The sequence below is a fragment of the Falco peregrinus genome, chromosome 12 (genome assembly GCF_023634155.1).
Source record: "Falco peregrinus isolate bFalPer1 chromosome 12, bFalPer1.pri, whole genome shotgun sequence".
In the NCBI taxonomy this organism is placed as follows: domain Eukaryota; kingdom Metazoa; phylum Chordata; class Aves; order Falconiformes; family Falconidae; genus Falco; species Falco peregrinus.
Window position 1 is genome coordinate 10,807,449 of NC_073732.1, and position 20,422 is coordinate 10,827,870.

At 39.3% G+C, this 20,422-nt stretch overlaps 1 long non-coding RNA gene across 2 annotated transcripts in view; it reads left to right on the forward strand.

Annotated features, from left to right (window-relative positions):
* Positions 1 to 8,273, forward strand: part of LOC114012259 (uncharacterized) — a 95,210-nt gene extending 86,937 nt beyond the window's left edge. For both annotated transcript variants that reach the window (XR_003554618.2, XR_003554617.2), the window contains one exon: positions 6,875 to 8,273. This is a non-coding gene — a long non-coding RNA (uncharacterized LOC114012259). The remainder of the gene's footprint in view (positions 1 to 6,874) is intronic.
* Positions 8,274 to 20,422: the final 12,149 nt, after the last annotated feature.

Here is a 20,422-nt window from a genome sequence, read left to right on the forward strand (position 1 = left end):
TTTACCACAGGATGTCCAGATTGTAGAGGCACCTGCTTAGGAATGAATGCGGCAAGTTGGAAGAAAAAGAACAGAAAATAACAAGGGTGGGGGGGAGATGATGAAGGAAAAAAACCACCCCAACCAGCAAACCACAAAAACCAAGAGGTGACTAACAGGTCATCCATGAACATTTGCTATTGGAACCTATAGACCACAAAAGGTAAAGAAGAAAGAACATACAAGCCTCAGACCAGAGAAAGAAACATGTCTTGATAATGTCACAGCTCAGCTTACAAACTTGACTGATGACTGCAGTTTGTGTTTTTCACCCACTATTTTTTTTTTTTATATATATATATATATAAAGGAAGGTATACACACATGCACAGTGTGGGAAACAGGAGAATGGCTATAAGCTGATGTGATAGCTGCTGGCTCTTGCTATCTTAAAAGGGAAACCTGAGAAAGCCCAAGAACAGCAACACTTAAATTGCACAAGCAAAGGAGGTGTCTGTTCAGTGCTATTGCACTGAAGGGCAGTACTGTAGCCAAGGATTTAGCACAGTTCTCAGGCAGATGGACCTTTGGAAATGCAGATAAAGTCAGAGGAAATATTTGAACCTGTAAACAGGATATAAAAAAGCATGGGAATTCCATCAACTCCTCTGTGAGCGTCAGCGAGTATAACACGAGTTTGATCTTCGGGAACTATGCACTAGGATGCCTAATACAAATAGTTCTTAACCTAAATTAAAAAAATGAACAAAACCAAAAACAATCACAGCTTGGATGAAGATATCTTTTGCTTGTAGAAGTGTCATCTTTCTCGTTCCAAGACAGAATACTTAGCATCTCCTATTATCAATAGGCAAACCTTAAGCTGGGCAGAGCTGCCTAACTCCACTTGTCACAAATATGTCTACTCTGCTACCAGAACTGTTTTTTGATAAAGTAATTGGAAAACAGCCTGTTTATACTGGGTAATAAACAGCAAGTGCTGGAGGGTATTTAACATGCAATAGATACATGCCACAGAATATTATGCCCACTGCATGACAGCCACTGAGGAAACTAGTTAGACATAAACTCTACAATTTCTTATGGAAGAGAAGAATTGTAATTGAAGGTAACGTTGTACAACTGTCAAATCAGTGCTGACAAATATCTGTTAACAACTTCAGCCCTTTTTCCAATTACCAGCTGTTTGCAAACAGCCTACTGTTGTGTTTGTTGTTGTAATTGTAGAGCAGACAATTGAAGTCCCTGAGCCAAAGTCCCAGAGCCTCATCAGCTTCACTGGGCTATAGGAAAGGGCTGTAGATGAACAAACTTTAATCAAAGAATTGGTGAAATATTCACTTGGACTATTTCCCACTTCTTATTTATGCTGTGTAATTGGTCATTCATGTCATATAGAATTATTTTTTTTCTTACAGATTAAATATATGAAATATTTCAATCAATAGTTTAATAGCAAATAATTTTTATATATATTCACGAGACTAAAACAATGTGAAGAACACCCATAATCCAAATGTGTATGGCAGTACAAACATCCACGAGTGGTTGATACCAAAATGCTGCAGTAAGTCTGAAATGTTCAAAATCCAAAGCAGTGTAGTTTTACTCTATTCAGAAAGCTACTGCATGGACTAGTCTGAAGCAGTAGTCTCAGAACAGACTGTATTGCAAGTTGATATATTGAATGTTGAAATCACCAATTAATCTGTCCCTCACATGAATAAAGAAGAAATCAAACACTGGGATTAAACATGTAACTGCTTAATTTTTCAGGATCTGGAATTATATTGTCTGCCTCTACAGGGGAAAGTAGTTGTCTTTATAATTCAGCCCTACTCTAGTCTGTTATGGTTAACAACAGCAATAACTTATCTGTTCGAAAGTACTCTGGGAAAAATCCTTCAGAGGATTTACCATTTAATAGTGAGATTATTATACACTTACCTTTACAGAATAACATCCTTTTTTCCTAATCCAACTGGCTTTTAATAGATTTGTTTGAGGGCTCGTGTGACATACCAGCTACAGAAGGATATCATAATCTGATCCTTAGCTTCTTCTAAATGTCTTAAGCAGTATGGATCCTACTTGTGCCTTTTATTTGAACATACCAGAAAGTTTCTTCTTGATATTCAGGCATTTTAAAAAAATATTCCCTACCTATTCCCTACCTCTCATGTTTATAGACTGATTTTTCTCCATCTTGGCCTTCACCTATTAAATAGTGGGTGTTAGGACTTGATCCTCATAACCAAGATGTCATGAAGCAATACATTTTCTTTAATGGGGCACTGTACAGAAAATATCAACTACAGTATGTATGCTGCAGAATTATCTATCACCTACCAGTGCTATGTCTATGTAGAAATTTTGGACTACCTCTCTTTTTTCCCCTGAAATTCCTTCTCCTGAAATATGCCTAATGCAGATCAGATATTATGATTATTTATATGTTGTCTTGCATTGAAATCCCTTTCCAAGAAACACCTCCTCAAAAGCAATTTAATGACCCAGAAATTTGTGAGCAATTGGTTGAAGCTCTGAGCTACCACAAGACACCCTGTGGCACATCACAACGATGTTTTCCATCTCTTGATTCTGATGTTTAGTTTCCAAGTATTGAAATATAATATTTACTACAAGGACCATACAAACACAGTAAAATCTATCATCTGTTTAATATAATAAATAAGCTTAAGCTATAGACGTTCTATTCATTTTGCATTCATTTGTTTCTTCTTGATACTATCTTGAGAGCAGCAAGTAATGAATGTGAAGAAAATAACATTGGTTTAAGTGTTCAATGTGATACACAGAAACATTTTTATAAACTACCCCAAAAGCTCAAGGAAAAGGGAACTGGCGAATAACATAGGGTATGACAAGCTGAGCCAAGAATGTGATTTTGGACTGTTTCCATTGCGGTTTTCACTTCAGAGTAATTTGTATAATTTGGAAAGCTAGCAATATAACTCTGTGTAGGGATGGGTTATTCAAGGTAACCTCTATGTTTAAAGGATGGGGTATTTTTATAGCCGTGGACCAAAAACGAGGTCGCATGCTACAGCTACCTAGAGCTAGAAAGGAAGACAGAGAATCCACTGTTTTTAATTTCTTACATTATCTTGTACTGTACAGAGAAATGTATTTTACTGTTCTTAAAATACATAGGTATTAATATGCTAACGGCATGGCGAGCTAAACAGCAAAGCCTAATAAAAGGTCCCTCTAGCAGAAATACTAACTTTTCAGATTCTTCAAGGCTAGTGCTCACACTGAATCCCTCAAGAAACACAGTGAGGTAGAAGTGTAAGAGTGTACTATTTGGAACTTTTTAAATATATTGGAATTTAACGCATTCCTAGTTCATGCAGCAGCCCAGCCTGTTTAGTGCTAGATTTTCTCTTTGAGAAATCTTGAGCTAATTTCTAGAAAATAGCTAGAAAGTTTTAAGCTGCTAAAAGTTAAATCTTGTGATTTTTACATAAACCCACAGCAACTGTGGGCTCAACAGAGTACATAAAGATAGGACTACCATAATTTAACATATTTGGGTGTGAGCAATATTTTCTTAAGCACAGAACATGTAAAAGATGAAAAACATCAAATTCCCCAAAGAACCTTGAAATCAACCATTAATGAAAGTTCTACAGTGGGACCTTTTAAAGGCTTAGGTCCAGATCCTCACCTGTAGTGAAGTTTCAATGAAGGAAGTGGAAATACCTAATTTACATCAAAGAAAAACTGGACTTTTAACTATAAGGTCAAGATAATACAGACATTAAATTCTCATTCTACTCCCCACTGCTCACAAAGAGTAGAATACTTCCAAGATTCTACAGGACCAATCTAACCTCCATTCTGGAAATCATCCACCCTTATAGGATGATTTAGAGAAATACTCATAGGGTCAAGGTCTTGAGATATCTTTATGTCCTTGACTAGAAGCCAGGTGAATAAAAATAAAATAAGTTAGAAATTATGTAGCATTGTAATGCAAAATTAAAGGAATGATTAAACATCTAACTAAATAAAACACTGGCACTTAATAAGAGATGTCATTTTTACCCCCTTCTTTTTTCAGAAAGGTTCAGCTGTGATCTTTGATTGTTGCTTCAAAGCAACCTTTCAATTTATTGACATGATCTAAGCAATAACTTCAACCATCTTCTGGTTCATTCCAACCTACAAAAGCTTAAAAGTATGAAAAAAGGTTCTGAACCATGCAGACCTTCCATGAAAGAAATCCCTAGCATGGATGTTCAGCTCTTTTCCCACCCCTACTCCTCACAAACCCATACATCACAGAAGTCCTGGGTGGGAGAAGTGGCATGCTGGGGGGACATCGCACTATATCACCAAGATGATACTGGTATAGCATTGTACCCCTAGTATTGCCTCAGGCTGCCGTACTGCAGATCCCAGGCCTAAATGGGATAACATAAGTAGTAACTCAGATAAAGAATGAGTTCGGGACTAGAGCGTGCCTGCACAAACACACACAGCTTGGAGTCACCCAGTCATCTCTCTGCATCTAGTAATGGGATGCCAACCTTGGGCTGTGCCTCTGGTCAAGTACAGGCCTGAACATTACCATGACATCCCAAATATGTGATACTGCTGCAGAAGCAGTGGATGCTTTTGCTGAAGCTAGATGATCTCTCTGCTTTGTACGGATATCCTCCCCAGAGCCTGTCTTTATACCATTTCACTCTTAAGTTTTTAGATACTGCTGACCATCAGGCAATATTTCCTTTTCTCATACATTTACTATTCATTAATACTTTTACCATTTCAAACTTTCTTTACTGACATCTTTTAAGTTCAGAAATTTCCTAGATGTATTTTCCTTACATTTTCCACAGATGCTCAGTTATCTTTCATCTGCTGTACTGGATCTCCACGATTGCCTCTCCTTTTTCACATCCCCACCTGACAAGAACTAAGTGGGTTCTGGTCTGGATGAGGATGTGTAGTTCTGGTGACAGGATACTTTCATTACCACATGCATACTAATGCATGTTAAAGGTTTTATGGAGAGAAGAAAGTCTGATTTTTACACGAGGCAAGTTAAAGTCTACTGGGGATAGAAATATTTGTGTTGCTTCAGGAAATGTTCAATGCAATTGCTGCAGCTTTTGCTAGGTGAAGATTTTACTATGTAGTTGATCCGGATTGCTTAACCGCTACTTAAACCTGTAGGGTTTCCTCTGGAAGACAACTTTAGTTTCCTTTTTTAGAGAAATTATTGAAATTGTATTTTATAGTGAAAGAAAGAGTTTGGCTAACACAAAAGTCAGCTGACAAAAAAATTCTGTCAATGGAGTGTTATCTAAGATAAGTAAAAGCAACATTGCTAGACAGACAGGCCAGAGCATACACTGTGTCAGGCACAGCAGCTTCCTTTATCCCTCTTGCCGCGTGGCAATGCCACATGGTCAGGACTCAGCACAGAAGACAGACCAAAGTCCTTGTAATCCTTTTAGAAGGCTCTTGATATTGTCTCAGACAAGGGAAAATGAGATTTGTGGATAATCTCAGCTCATCTTAGCTCCACATGCCCATAAGAAAAACGTGACTGTAACCTGCCACAGTTTACACACACAAAAGTCCCTTTGTCTTTTGCTCTTTTCTGGAATCATGTAGCTCAGGCAGGTGGAAATACAGTGGTGGTTTCTAGTCCACTGGACTTTTTACAAGTGCAAGAGTACAAACAAATCTAGTTTCTCCCCCTGACTGAGCCCATTGGTGGGCTATGCAGAGTTGTGCCAATAAGCCAGAAGAAACACAGTTCTGTTGTGATTAGAAACCTTTAGTATGTCAAAATGTAGCAACTTATCTGCAGTTTGGCTGTTTGCCCCAGGAGTTATCATAAGCTTTCCATTTCTGAAGCTAGCACAGGAACAACCAGAAAAGAAACCAAACTGTCCAGAAACAGGCAGATTATTGCAATCTGTGAAGCAACACAGCACTAAGAGGAGGTGATGCTGCCTTACCTTAATTTTTTTCCCTAGACTCAATAAATAACAAGAAGAAAAAGCACACTGGCAAACCTGAACGGAAGAGCTGATTCAGTAGTCAAGCTCTGATCTTCAGTATGTTCACTGAAAGTTCTGTTTTTTTTAAGGAAAGTTTCCCTGTTCTTACATAACCTTCGACAGTTTGCTACAGCAGGCTAAGTGAGGGAACAAGATTAACAGATATGAGATATTTTTACCGCTTCACCCAAAGATTCACAGAATTTTCTGGGAATTTTAACACTTGTTCAAAACAATGTGCGATTCTTCATGTTGCTATCAGTGCAATCAGGAAAGAATTCTACATAGCCTCCAAATGATTTGTACCAAACAATTTTACATAATTATTTAACATCCTTCTTCAAACTAATAAATCTGATAAATTGTTGTTTGGGTTTTTTTTTAATAGGAACTGAAGTGCAATTATTAAATATCTCTGCAAAATAACAGCATTGGCAAAGTGGAAGTCACTAAGCTGCTATTTCTACTTACTGCTGTGTATGTTGCCATGAACTTAGCCATGAAAAATGCTAAGTTAACTTACAGGAAATATATTTGCATTGATTAGTGCAGATTATGTGATAGTGGAACAAGATCAGTGAACCACAATGAATACCGTCAATATCTACTCTGAAGTATGACATGGATTTATCTAAATGCAGTATCTCGGCTTCACTTACCACATCTCTTCCTGTTTCCCTTTACTAAGCATTTAGTAAAAACAATGCTAGTGTAAACAAAGTATGTATCATATTTTTAAATTAATTCCCATTACAATGCTGCTACCCACTGTTCCTCTAATACGATTTCCTTGCCTCACTACTATGAGGATCCACTGTTTTTATTGTTACCAGTAAAGTCCTCCAAACAGCAGCCCTGACCTCAGCTCCCAAGAAGTCCACCACAGATGCAAAAAAGAGTAGCATTTTCTCCACGCTACACAGATCCACCAAAGCAGAAGCTGAAGGTATGACGGCATCGCAACAGTCGGATGGAGCACCAGCTGTGCAAACACACAGCCCAACCTGTGATAAAATCCTTTTTCCTCTCTACAACAGCTGTAATATTGTCAGAGCTCCTTGGATACAGAAAATCCCTACAATTTCTCTAGTAGGGGAAAGCCAGTGAACAGTCCTGTAATGTAGAGTATCATGGACTATTAGTTAGCCCAGAATTCAAGAGTGTAAGCCACAGGAGAAAATTTCTTGCACCAATTACAAACGTCAACGTTTCAAAGCCTTCTGCTACGCATTAGGCACCAAAATCAGATCCCTCAGTCACATCTCCCCAACTTCACCAATGGCACTGAAGATCTGATACTCCCTGCTCAGCACTGAAACCTCAGAGCTCTGCATCCACCCAGGACAGAATGGTTCTGTGCAGGTCTGCATGGGAATGCTTCCTGCAGATGAAAACAGTAAAGCTCATGTGCAAGACTGCCAGCAATGCTCTGCTAGCCTGTGTCTGAGAGCAGAGAGTCTGCTTTCATTGATGCAAAGAGGGTGAGCAGCATTTATACAGGCAGTTGAATCCAGGGTAAGAAGAACAAGACCACCTCAACACTGCATAGGAAGAACTCTGCATCAGAGTCAGGACCCATACTGTAAATCATAAAAACATGTGAGTCCAGGATTTCTTCAGTCTTCTGCTTTCAAGCAAATTCTCTAAGCATGCTACTGTCTTTTTTTATTCTGCTGTTAGTTGTAACATTCAAAAGTGTATTCCCTTGAACACACATTTTTGAGATACGGGTCTGGTTTTTGAAGGGGGTATGCTCAGCATTTCGCAGGACCTCATCAGGGGAAAGATTTAGACATAAACCAAATGGACATATCCTTAACCATCAAAAACTTGAAAATTTTAACCACAAAAAATATGTGTCTGCATATGTAAATGTAAAAATTCTTATTACACAAACTCCTTGTTTCAAAATATATCAGATAACACAGCATTAAGAAAATTTACCAATGAATCTGAGTGTAATCATTTGTGTGCAAAGGAAACAAAACAAAACAACTTCTACATGCTCAGCCTACTAAAATGCATTGCCAGATATTTGAGAACAAATCAAGAATTTGTTGCTATTGAGAAATGAAACATGCAATCTCTGGAACCAAACTGGTCACTGGTGAACAGTAAAACCCTAATAATTTCCATATTTATTAAGTAATCTATTGCTGTTTACCCCAGAAATCACTGCACATGAAAACATGACAAAAAAACCCAACCTGAGAAACGCTGGTGTATGCTGCTATCCCCTTCCATTGTTCTTCAAGGAACATAATGGAAACTTACACAAAAAAAGAAAATATTAGTTTTTATATTGTTACTGGAATAATGCAGAGATAAATGATTATGAAAAGAAGATAAATGAAACTCATTTTATTTATCCTTTTCAATTTTTTTCTCTTACTGTCAGTATTTCCAGAATTTCTTGATTTAAACAAAGAGAAGAAAAGATTACTTTATAGAGGCAAGACAAACATGAAAGGAAGGGGAAGAAATATAACAAAGGAAGATGTATATGTATCTTCATCTTTCCACAGTCAAAATAAAAGATTTTTTTTTTCTTTTAGCACTTCATAATTTTGCCGCTGCCTCCCGTAACACCCTCCCAGGTGAGCGCAGGCGGTGTGGGTCAGGCGAGCGGGCAGCGAGGTGGGCTGAGAACGGGCGGGATGGCGGAGCTCAGAGGGCTGTGACCAGCGGCGCAGGGGCCAGCTGGAGGCCCGTAGCTCACGGTGTTCCCCAGGGTCAGTGCTGGGTCCAGCCCTGTGCAGCTCATCCATCAGCGGCCTGGGTGGAGGGGCAGGGGCACCCTCAGCCAGTCTGGGGGTGGTGCGGAACTGGGAGGAGTGGCTGGTGCACCGGGAGGCTGCGCTGCCATTCAGCCAGACCTGGGCAGGCCAGAGGGTTGGGCGGAGAGGAACCTGGTGAAGTTCAGCAAAGGCAAGTGTAGGGTCCTGCCCCTGGGGAGGAGCAGCCCCACGCACCAGCACTGGGGCTGACCTGCTGGGGGGCAGCTCTGCGGGGAAGGACCTGGGAGTGCTGGTGGGCAGTAAGGTGCCCATGGGCCAGCAGCGTGCCCGTGTGGCCAAGGTGGCCAGTGGGACCCTGGGGTGCGCTGGGAGGGCCGTGGCCAGCAGGTGGAGGGAGGTGATCCCCCCTCTGCTCTGCCCTGGTGAGGCACATCTGGAGTGCTGTGCCCAGTGCTGGGCTGCCCAGGTCAAGAGAGACAGGCTGCAGAGGGTCCAGCGGAGGGCTACGAAGATGATGAGGGGACTGGAGCATCTCCCATATGAGAAGAGGCTGAGAGAGAGTGAGAGCCGGGTCTGTTTAGCCTAGAGAAGAGAAGACTGAGAGGGGATCTTATCAATGTCTACAAATATCTAAGGGCCAGTGTCAAGAGGATGGGGCCGGGCTCTCTGTGGTGCCCTCTCATGCCCAGCAATGAGACAAGGGGCAATGGGCACAAACTGTCACACAAGAAGTTCCATCAGAATACAAGGAAAAACCTCTTTAACTTTAAGGTGACGGAGCACTGGAACAGCCTTCCTCGCTGTGTGGTTGTGTGGTTTTCTCTGGAGACATTCAGAACTTGCCTGGATGTGAGTCTGTGCAACCTGCTTTAGCAGGGGGTTGGACTACATGATTTCCAGAGGTCCCTTCCAGCCCTGACCATCGTGTGATTCTGTGATAATAGTCTCTACCAGGTCCGTCCTATTTTCAGCATACACCTAATTTCCATGAGCATTAGAAACTGATGTATGCTCACATAAAAAGAATACACTCTACTTTGTCAAGTCTTAAAACTGGACAACACATTTAAATGAGAAAAAAAAAAATCCGAACAACTCGGAAAGGCTTGGAGACAAGTGAAGCAGTACATAACAAGTCTAGAAAGGATAATAAGGAATACTTAGCATACCTGAAAAGACTTCAAACCAGTGGTAGAAGGCCTAAATAAATCATGCAAATGAATAAAAGGAGTATAAATCTTTATATAACAACATGAGGAGCAAATAGTAAAAAGTGCGTATAATACTAAATTATTATATTAAAAAGCAAGCAACTGAAAATAGCCAAGAGAGCTTTTAAAAATTTAGAAGATAACTTACTCTTATGAAGGATGCTGGAGAATGAAAATGTTGCATTTATCAGGCAAAAACAATGGTCAGAATTACATACTTTTTCAGCCTTTGATTCACATCCTGCATTTTAAATCCAGTCATTTACATTCTTTATTTTCCAAATTTCATCTTCTGTATTATAGCAGTAATTTTCTCACATGTGTATCAATGTATAGTTTGATACATAAACATTTACAAAAATATTTAGGTCTATGGAAAGATTAATTAATACAGATATTGATGAGCAGGGAAACAACAATTAGACAGGTGCATAGCATATCCCTGTACAGTATGGCTTTTTCTATGAAAAATATCTTGATGGCCTATAGAGCCAACAGCTTACATGGAGATATGACAAGTTTAACTGGGGATCTGTTCTTCATATTTTGAAGTTTATCACACAACCTTTCTTTACAGTTCAGGCCTACCTGATTTTTAGCTATTTTTAACTAATTCTCTGAACAAGTCCCAGAAACAACAAATATACTACAAAATAGCATAGAGATTAACTAATTGTTTTCATTCCTTTTAGTGAGCTAAGAGCCTTAGCTCATACTAAAAAAGTAATAAACCAGACAATAGGCCTCTCAAATACTAAGTGGGTATCTACATCCTTTAGTAAGTCTAAAAATTCAGTCCAAATTTCAGAACCTAACACCTTCTACTCACCTACTACCCCATCCTGAAAGCACCTTATTTTCCTGTGAAGACTAGTTTTTACTAATAGTTGCTTGTATCCATGATCCAAGCCTTGTAAGTTCTGACATGACCGTAGTTATGTTTCTTTCTTATTTATCAGACATACCAGCATTCAGAAAGTTAGCCTTTTCCAGTCTATCACCACCTTTGACCTAATGATCCATATACTCAGGCAGGATCTAGACAACAAAAGAACCAAAACTCTCATCTTCCCTCATCCTACAGACACCTCAAGAGAAGCCTCTACTCACAAAACCTTTGGGTTTCCCAGGGTAGGGTACTCTCAAGCCTTCCCACTGAAGCTAGGATACTTCCAATGTTCAAGATACCCCATGTGAATTATTAAACAGAACGTAAAAATCACTATAAATTATTTTAGCTGCAACCCCCTCAATATAAGCGAAAGACTGCAACTGCAAGGACCCAACTTGATTTTAGAAGCATGCAGAGAACACTCCAAGGAAACATCAATATTAACAGCCTTCCACTAACAAGTCCTACGCATTTAATTTCAGTTGTAACCTTTTTTATTTGTAATACAAATAAAATTGTTCAAATTAATTGGAATATTACAAAGAAAACTTTTCATAGTCAGGTAGGATGAAACTAGATTTTGAACTCTCAAAATTTCCAGCAGCTACAAAGTCATTGTCTTGATGAGCCCCTTATTACAGGATTGGTACAGGGGGAAGCCAAATTATGAAAACTTAAACAGGTTACCAATGAGATCAAATATCTGAAAGTTTGCATGTTTACACAAACAACTGAAGTACCTGCTAATCTCAGTTAACAAGCGTAGCTGGTTACAAGAATCTAACTGCATGTTAACAGGTTCAGGGAAGAAGAATATAGTGACATCTGTATGCAAAAAGATCTACCTCCACCACACACTGCAATACAACTATAAGTTAAAGATCTTGTCTCATGGCATTACCTCAGAGAAAAGTCATAGGGCAACCAGAAGCTGGTAAAGTTTTTGTTAAATTATTAAGCAAAAGCTCAGTGATAGAAGTTGACAGACACAGCTGTTCAGGCAAACTCATCATTATAACAGCACTGTGTCCTCACATGCCACATAAGATTGGCACATTTTCTCAACACAAAATTGCAAACACAAGTAAATCTGTAAGAGTGCTCTTGATTCTAGATGCAGGAAAAATCAGTATGTGAACTTTAAGCAACAGCTTCAGCAGCATCAACAATTTGTATTGGCATGGGTGTCCAGACAAAGCCTATGTTGTATTGTGGTATGTAGAGCAAGCAATGGGTCATAAATAGTTTGCACTATATGCTAAGGAGGTGAATGCATTATGCATAGTATGTTCTTTATCAATTGCAAACAGAAGGGAACTGCTTGTGACAATGGAGTTTGTCCCTGCCAGCAAGAATATGCTATGCGGGCATTTAGAGATAGTGAAGTATCCCTTAACTAGTAATGTACTAGCTTTTGTAGAAGTTGAGTTGAGGAGAATGCCACACTTAACCAGACTGAATTCCTCTTCATTGGGATATTTCAGAAGAGATACAAAGCCCAGCAGAATGGTACAATTTGCAGGACATCAATGGCCAAGTGTTCCTAGACATGTCTCCTGCACACGCTGCCTACTTTTCCGGCTCTCAAAGTCCTTTCTTTGCCCTGTTCTCCCCCAGTTCCAATACTTCTGCATGGGCCAAGGAACAGGAACAGGTTAAGGGAAGCACAACGTTACCATTACTCAACCATCCCCAGAGAAATGTTGTTACAGAATCATTTACCATTACCGTTAATCAGAAGTTCAGACAGGACACCGGGGCTCGTGACAAGTCTCTCAACATCATCAAAGAGCAGGGATGTGCAACAAGCTGCTTTTATAATAATAACGGAAAACCCACTGGATTTCCTTCCCCAGCTCATGCAGGGTTTGCTAGAGGTATAGCACCATTTTTAATGTTGCAGAGGAACATAGAAATTGTCCATGTGGATTTGACAGCCTTGTTTCTTCTAAGCAAACCAACCAGGAAACGCACTTAAGAAAACTCCCCTTCTCTTGTCTTGCAAAAATATATGTACCCATACATGATTTTTCTGCAGCAAAGGAAGTTTTGATGGTTGCCTAGTGCTGTGCACAGCTCACATATCAGAGATGAGCTAAAATGACAGCCCTGTGCCCCACACCAGAACTCCAGTGGGACACCAGCGTCAATCTCCAGTCTTGCAAAAGGGTTCCACAGTTTCTTTTATGAGAGTTATACCATTTGTAGCTTTCAATGCAGAGACATGGGTGATGAAATTTCATCCTCTAGAATAGCCTGAATACCACTAAAGAATTTGACATATACCATATTGCCAGCTGACCAAATGCACAACATCCTTGCATGTTCTGACTTTACACTGAGATACCACGAGTCATAAGAATAGACTAGATGGAGATGTTCTCATCAATTGAAAACTGATCTTAAAAAATAAAATCCAGCTTGTGAATCTAGGGGATGATTCCACAGTTAAGTTCAGAAAACAGGCTTCTGTTTCTATTTCTTTCTCTTTCTATCCTCTTTCTGCTTCAATCTATTACAGGTGTATTCCCACTTCTGAAAAAAACCCCACAAACCCTAGCAAACATGTGTATCAAAGTCCTATATATATACACTACAGGTGTGTTAGTCACTCACCATGTCCTTTCTAGCCTAATGTGCAACTTTCTAGTCTTCTCTGGAATAAATGTCATAGAACAAGCTGTTAGCTGGGAATTTATCTGGAACACTTAGAAATTTCCCAGTTATGTCAGAAGATCTTATCTGTGCTGCTGCTTTGCTATGGAGACCAGGACTACAAAAACCAGACACAATTCAGGGTATCCAGTCCCTACTGCACCTTCCTGTTTAAAAAGCCAATTCTCACAATGCTTCTTCCTACTTTCCAGAGGCTTTTTCTACACCTTTTTCCCCCAGATGTTTTCTCCATATGTCTTCCTTGGCATCACAGTTATACTCTAGAGTCTCCTCCCCAGTATATTGGCAAAGTAAAATTAATATTGAGTTTTACATTTCTTCTATTTCCTGCAAAGCTGGGTACAGCTTTGAGGTCTCATTAGTCAGCTTATAACTACATATTGAAGAAACTGGGTCACATCAAGGGTGACTCCACATTGGCCACTCCAGATGGAAGAGGTAGCAAAAAATGACATCACAGTTCATTGAAACATTTATTTCTGTATGCATTGACTTGTCATGCAAACCTAAACTCCACTCAGTGCTCCTAACACAGATGAATCGTGTGCAGGTGCATCCAGAAGGCCTGCAAACTGGAAAGCATAAGTTACTACTGCCTTGGGGCATACTATGTTTATGCAGAACTCCCAGTGGAAATCAAGGTAGCAGCGGTTAATTGCTATTTTATAGGAAGCTGGGATAATTTTTCTATGGGTAACATATGGTGCACTTTGCTGTGACATGGTACCCGGACTGTCACAGATCTCACTCCAGTCTCAGGCAGGTGTGCTGGGAAAACAGGGACAGTGGTAGATGGGAGTATTTGACATAACATGAGACACACATTTTTTTTGTTTTCAGGCATGCCCATTCCCCAAAGGTGATCTGAAAACATTCCCAGGGTCAGCATCTCTAGTTGTCTTCCATTGCAGTCACCACATCTTAGGATTCTTCTCATAGAAAAGGAAATTCAACTTCTACGGGCAATCACATTTTCTGCCCCCCATAACTCTTGCCAGAAAAGTGTTCAAGAATGCATAGAAATGGTTGGGTTTTTTCTCATTTTGCAGCCTAAATGTATTCATGATCTATCCATACACTTGTCTTTTTGGCAGTGCTGCTCTTTAGACTAAGTAGTTCCTTGTTGTCTGTGGTTCTAAGGTAAGCTGCAGTGATGACTCTTGTTTCAAGGAGGTAGATAGCACTAAAGATAATTAATACCATAAATTAATACCTTAACATAGAACCAGGCTCTTCTAATAAGCATTTCAAATAAGCATTTTTCATTGAACTGTGGAAAGTGAAAACTGGACGTTTTGCAAAACTCAAAATTAAATTATCAATTGTGAAAAATTCATAAAACATGGGGAGAGGAAACTGACGTTGCAAAAGAGAACAGTATCTTTCCACAAAATATTTAATTAGGTGTCTTTATGCTCTGTTTTCTGGCACTGTGGTCTCTGTATCAATGTTGATTAGGATTCCTGTTTTTCTATGTTTAAATTCAGAATTCATTCATCTGGGGTGAGACGTACCCCAAGGACAGTCAGAGACACCCCTTGCAAAAAAGCTACCGGATGAACCAACACAATCATCACAGCCACGTTCTCCATACACTGCCTTGTCAACTCACAAGACATAAACAAGATGTGGGCTGGCTTTGGAAAAGTGGTGGTACTGTTCTGATGCTGGTTCCAGCTCTGGTGTTGATTTCTAGCTCCAGTAAGCAGCTGAGGGGCAATGCAGCAGGCATGCTCTAAGTTCAGTTTATGGAATAGAGATTTCATTTCCCCAGTCCCTTCTTTACACCATTTAAAGAGAAGTGCTGTCTCATTGTGTATTTATCTTTTCTTCCTACCATTAATATTATCCTGGTTTAATTTTTCAGAGACTAGTTCACTATTTTGACAGTACAAGTGCCACCTCCTAATGAATATGGGCTTCTCTGTATATTGACATAACACTTCCTCTGCTTGTGCTGGGTTTGATCAGTTCTTTAAATAACTAAAAATTACCTAAACAAATCCAATCAGTTGATTTGTTCATCTAAGGCCAATTAATTTATTGCCACCAAGAAAAAAGAAAAAGTTAAAGTCTTTTTGAAACCTCAGACCATAGGCATTTCAGCTCTTTACAGTGAGAGATGGTAGTTGTCATGTATTATAAATATTTGTACTGTAGAAGAGGACTTTCACATGACAGGAACCTCAAGACCCCATGCAAATTGTTAGGCTCATCCAAAGTGAGCAAGTAAACAGGATAAATATTGAGAAGACATGTCTGAGCCTTTTATTCAGAAAGTCAGAATATGGAATTACAGCATGAAGGATTTAAGTTTCTTCCCTTACATTTTCCCCAAGGTCCTGTCTGTAGTAATTTCAACATTACTTACATAAAATTCATCCTTACTCAAACTTTGCATTTTAATGGAACATTATATTTGTGCTTCCTTGTAAAGCATCACTGAAAATGCTATAAGGTGTATGTGACCAAACCAACTTATACCCTGGCAATTACTGTTTTGTCCAAATATTATTTGGTAATGTAGCTTAAGTGATATTGGCCCTTAGGTTCACTTTGCACTTAAGAGTACAACTTACCCACAAAAAATAAACAGAAGGCTTGGAAACCCTGTTTGAACATACAAATTTGTGCTTACGTATAGTTATGTACCTGCCATGGAAACTATCTGCCTATAAGAATCTTGCAAGTCCTTAGCCTGTTTGGGAGCTAGCAGTCGAGGAGCAGAAAAACAGAGGACACAACAAAGGCAACAAATCTAATGTGTCATGAAGAGGTCTGCTAACTGGAGACTTAACAGCACAAGAAAATAGCTCATAAGCAATACACTGCAATTTGTTCACAAAACACATTTGTTAAATAAGGGGCAAACTAACCACGGCCTTACAAATAAGTCACAAACAGAAAAACTGTAGAAAATTCATGGTATTGTTCACTGGTGCATACTTTGCTTCCTTAGAGAAATCAGCAATAGAGTACTAAAGTAGCAAAGATGTGCTCTGTGCTTTTAATCCTCCAGTTTACAGGTTGTCATGTTCACAACATGTCCTCCCAGGACACGAAGGATTTCAAATCAAAAGCTATAGCTGAACCGTACATAGTAAATTGATGGGAAGCACTGGAAAAGTTGCAGGTTCACCAGAACGCATCTTTGGTTCTGCAAGGACAGGCAAGGCTTTCCCATTGCCTAGCCTTGTAGAGTACATTTTGTATGTGGGGTTTTGTTTACCTCTGAAGCCAGCGGACCTAAATGTCAAGAAGGCAACTTTAATGCAGAAACACCTCCTCAGAGGTGCTTCTGTTTCAGCTTTCTGTAGGACCCCAGATCACCAGATTTTAGATGGTTAGAGGTAGCAAAGAGAAATCCCACTTTCAGAACCTTCAGAAGACCTTATTCGCAGCAGCACTGCATCACAGGTTCCTGGTTTATGCCCATTTACTTATTAGTATCGCATTATCCACCAGACATACTGACTACGACAAAACTAGAGTCCGAAACCTTACTTAATTGAGATCAAGCATATCATGAACAGCATGATTTAGGAAATGCTGTTGCTTAATAATGAGACTCATATTTCCTTGTCTGTGAACAGCAGTAATAGTTTTTATTGTATTAGATCCCCACATGTGCTGGCCATGAGGGTTTTGGGGGGTTTTTTTTGTGAGGTTTTTGGTTTTGTTTTGTTTTTTTTCATGGGTTTGGGTTTTTTTTTTTTTTTTTTGGGGGGGGGGGGGGCAGTGGTTTCTTCTTCAAAATCTGTACATAGCCTGGAACACACTTTGGCTTAGTGCACACTAAAGCTCAAAGAAAAATACAAAGCAACATCAATGGAAAAAAAAAATCTTATAGCTTTAAGACTTATTTTTCAGGTGCACCTGTTCAGATGCATTTTTCCAGAATAAAACTGCCTTGCAACAGGGAAAGAATGAGAAAGAGAAAAGTCATTTGCAGAATTCTAATTCACCTATGAGGATGATCCTATTAATCAGCTTTCATATTGTTCCCAGTGACCTTTTTCTTCCTTTCACACTATTACTACTCTACTGCTGGTTTTAAATCTTCCTTCCTGCATCACTGAATAGGAAGAAAATAAGTTAGTTTAGAACAGGCCATGACCCCAAGTACACGAGAGACAAGTGCTGACTAATGTTGATTAATTTCCTCTGAATCATGTTAACATTACTCTCCAGACCCCATCAGTTCAGCTTGCAATGACATATGCAGTGACTGCAATCACAATCTGATAAAAATACTGGAGTGTAAAGTCAGGGCTTTTGTAATAGCAGTCTTTCTTAAACCAAAACCCCCGCATCTTTGTAGGCTGAATTTTCTATTAAGCATACTTCACCTTCCATTAGCACTAACAAGACTACAGATTATTTCTATGAATATGAACCTGAGAAAGTTCTAAAAACTAAAAAAAAAGTCTTGCTAAGAAGGACTTTATACGCCATAAAATATTTTAAATTAATCATATCTCACTAAAGTTTTGCATCTGCTAGTCTCATTTGCATGACGTACACATGAATATAACTTCATGAAGAGCATTGCTGAAACAGGTTGGATCAAATAAAAACTAGTGGTTTTAAAAATACTTTTGACAGCATAAATAAAATGTTTGGAATTGTATTAGTTACCTTATCTTAGTCATCTGTTTGGGGTTTTTTTTGCGTTCAGAAGGAAGAGATGCAATGTTTTCTTTCAGCTGAGATTTACAATACGTTTAACCATGAAGAGAGAGATTATTTTTTTAACAGTGTCAGGTGCTGAAAATACCCCTGAACAGGACCAGCAATTTGTTTTTCTCAAGATACTGTGTAACAGGCTGAGTTGAGGGTTCTGCATGTGATTTTTTTCATGTCCTGCTGGACTACACTTAGAACTTCTACGTTACAAGTTTTCAGCATATGAACCTATTTTTCTTTGTAAATTTGACCAAGATTTGTCTTCTAAAAGCGATGGACTCTTAAGTTTTACTCACAACAGAGGTATCTCAAATCCAAGCACTTAAGCTTGTGGCTGGATTTGGGTTTATTATTTCCAGTGCCTGAGGTCCCTTGGAAGTACAATACCTCAGTAAATCTTGTAAAAAGGAGTGTACCCTTAATAATTCTCACTTCTGTAACCTTTAATGATTTGGCTGATTTTCTTTGGGTCTTCTTCCTTCCCCAATTTTGTAGCTAGATGCCACAGCAGTTTAGTAAGGAAATGCAACAACAAAGAACAGAATGAAGAGTGAAGAACCTTGGCTTAGGGACCACATGGACCTCTGTTCCATGACGTCCACTTTTATACAGAAAAACTTGGTAGACTAGAAGGTATTATTGTCCTCAAGATTATATCATGTATTTTAACTGGGTGTCACTTGATAAAAGCCTAATGACTGCGAGTAAAAGTGCCAGCACGAGATCTTCAGATTCCAAATAACCTTGAAAAAACTCAGAGTTTCAACAATGCAATGAGATTAAGTTGCCATTTCCATTATTTCCTAATGGTCACATTTCTAACAACAGACCTAGAAAGCCCAAGCCTGACAAACTTTTTTTTTCCCCCTGCTTCTCTTGGCAAATGCACTTGAGACAGCCTCAGCTAATTAGGCTTACTGAGCGGGATAAACTGCATATCAAAAACTTTTGTTTCTGGGCGCTCGGAACCATGTGGAGACTGCTGTAGCTGAATGGATATTTGGGGTGCATGTGTCAACTAAACCTGCTGAAAAAGCATTTGATTCCAAGCAAACTCAATATGAATGCTTGCCTCACAAATCTGGATCTAAGATGCAAAACTGTTCCTCACATTAGCCTTTTCTTTATCAGCTGCCAGCTTCTCAAGCTGCCTATCTCAAGCCAGGGCACTGAGTGGCAATAGTACAAGGCATGTGCCAGAACTTCTATGCCAGACTAAAACACAATGTGCTCATTGCATGTGATTAGACTTTTCCTTTTTTTCCTCAATTAGATTATCCAAATGAGCACCTAATGCTCTATCCTACAGGTTTGTAGAGATTCATGATTTCAGAGTCTCTAATCTCTCAAAAAAAGTAGGTGATCAATTACAGCTTCAGAGTCAGTATATCAAGGAGATGTCAAACTAGACTAGCTATGATTTTACCTCCACAGAGTTATGTTCCATGGGTGCAAATGGCTGAACATTAATAAAATCCCTAAAATCTTACATCAGAGATGTCTGTTAGACTGCCATGCAGCTATAATGATATGTCAAGGTGCATCTGAAGGGCCAGAACTGATAACAGAAGTCAATGCCTCCACGTCAGTTATCACCCATTACCTCTCAGGCCCTATTCCAAAAGTGAATCCAGATTGCTCCATAAAACCCCTACAATCCTTAAATCATGCATGTAAAAAGTGACACAAAATTACAAAAACATCCTGTGCACTGATTAGGATACAACTGCTCCTTGCAAAACCTGACACACCTGACTTCAGACTATAAAGGAAGCACTTCCCTTTTTCTATGATCCACAGACTAAAGATTTGCCTTTGGGTACTAACACCAGTCCTTTCAGATAATTTATAAGAAAACAGTGGTACACAATTAAACACAATTTCCTGTCACTGGAAGAAGCCATGCCTCCTTTATTCAGAACCCTCTTTCTGTCGTTGACTTCGGTTCAGCCAAGGAGGCAAAAATTCACATTTGCTACCTCACAGCAGAGTGCTCAGGCCAGCAGGTTTTAAGTGAAGATGGACAGGGGCACATGCTAAAACAGTCCATACAATTAAAATGGATCACAGTGGAGAGACACAAATCAGGATTCCTGAGCTGAGCTGGAGCAGTCCTGGGAAAGCAAAAGGGAAACCATCTAAAGAATATTAGAGGTGTTAAAATCTCAGAGAGAATAA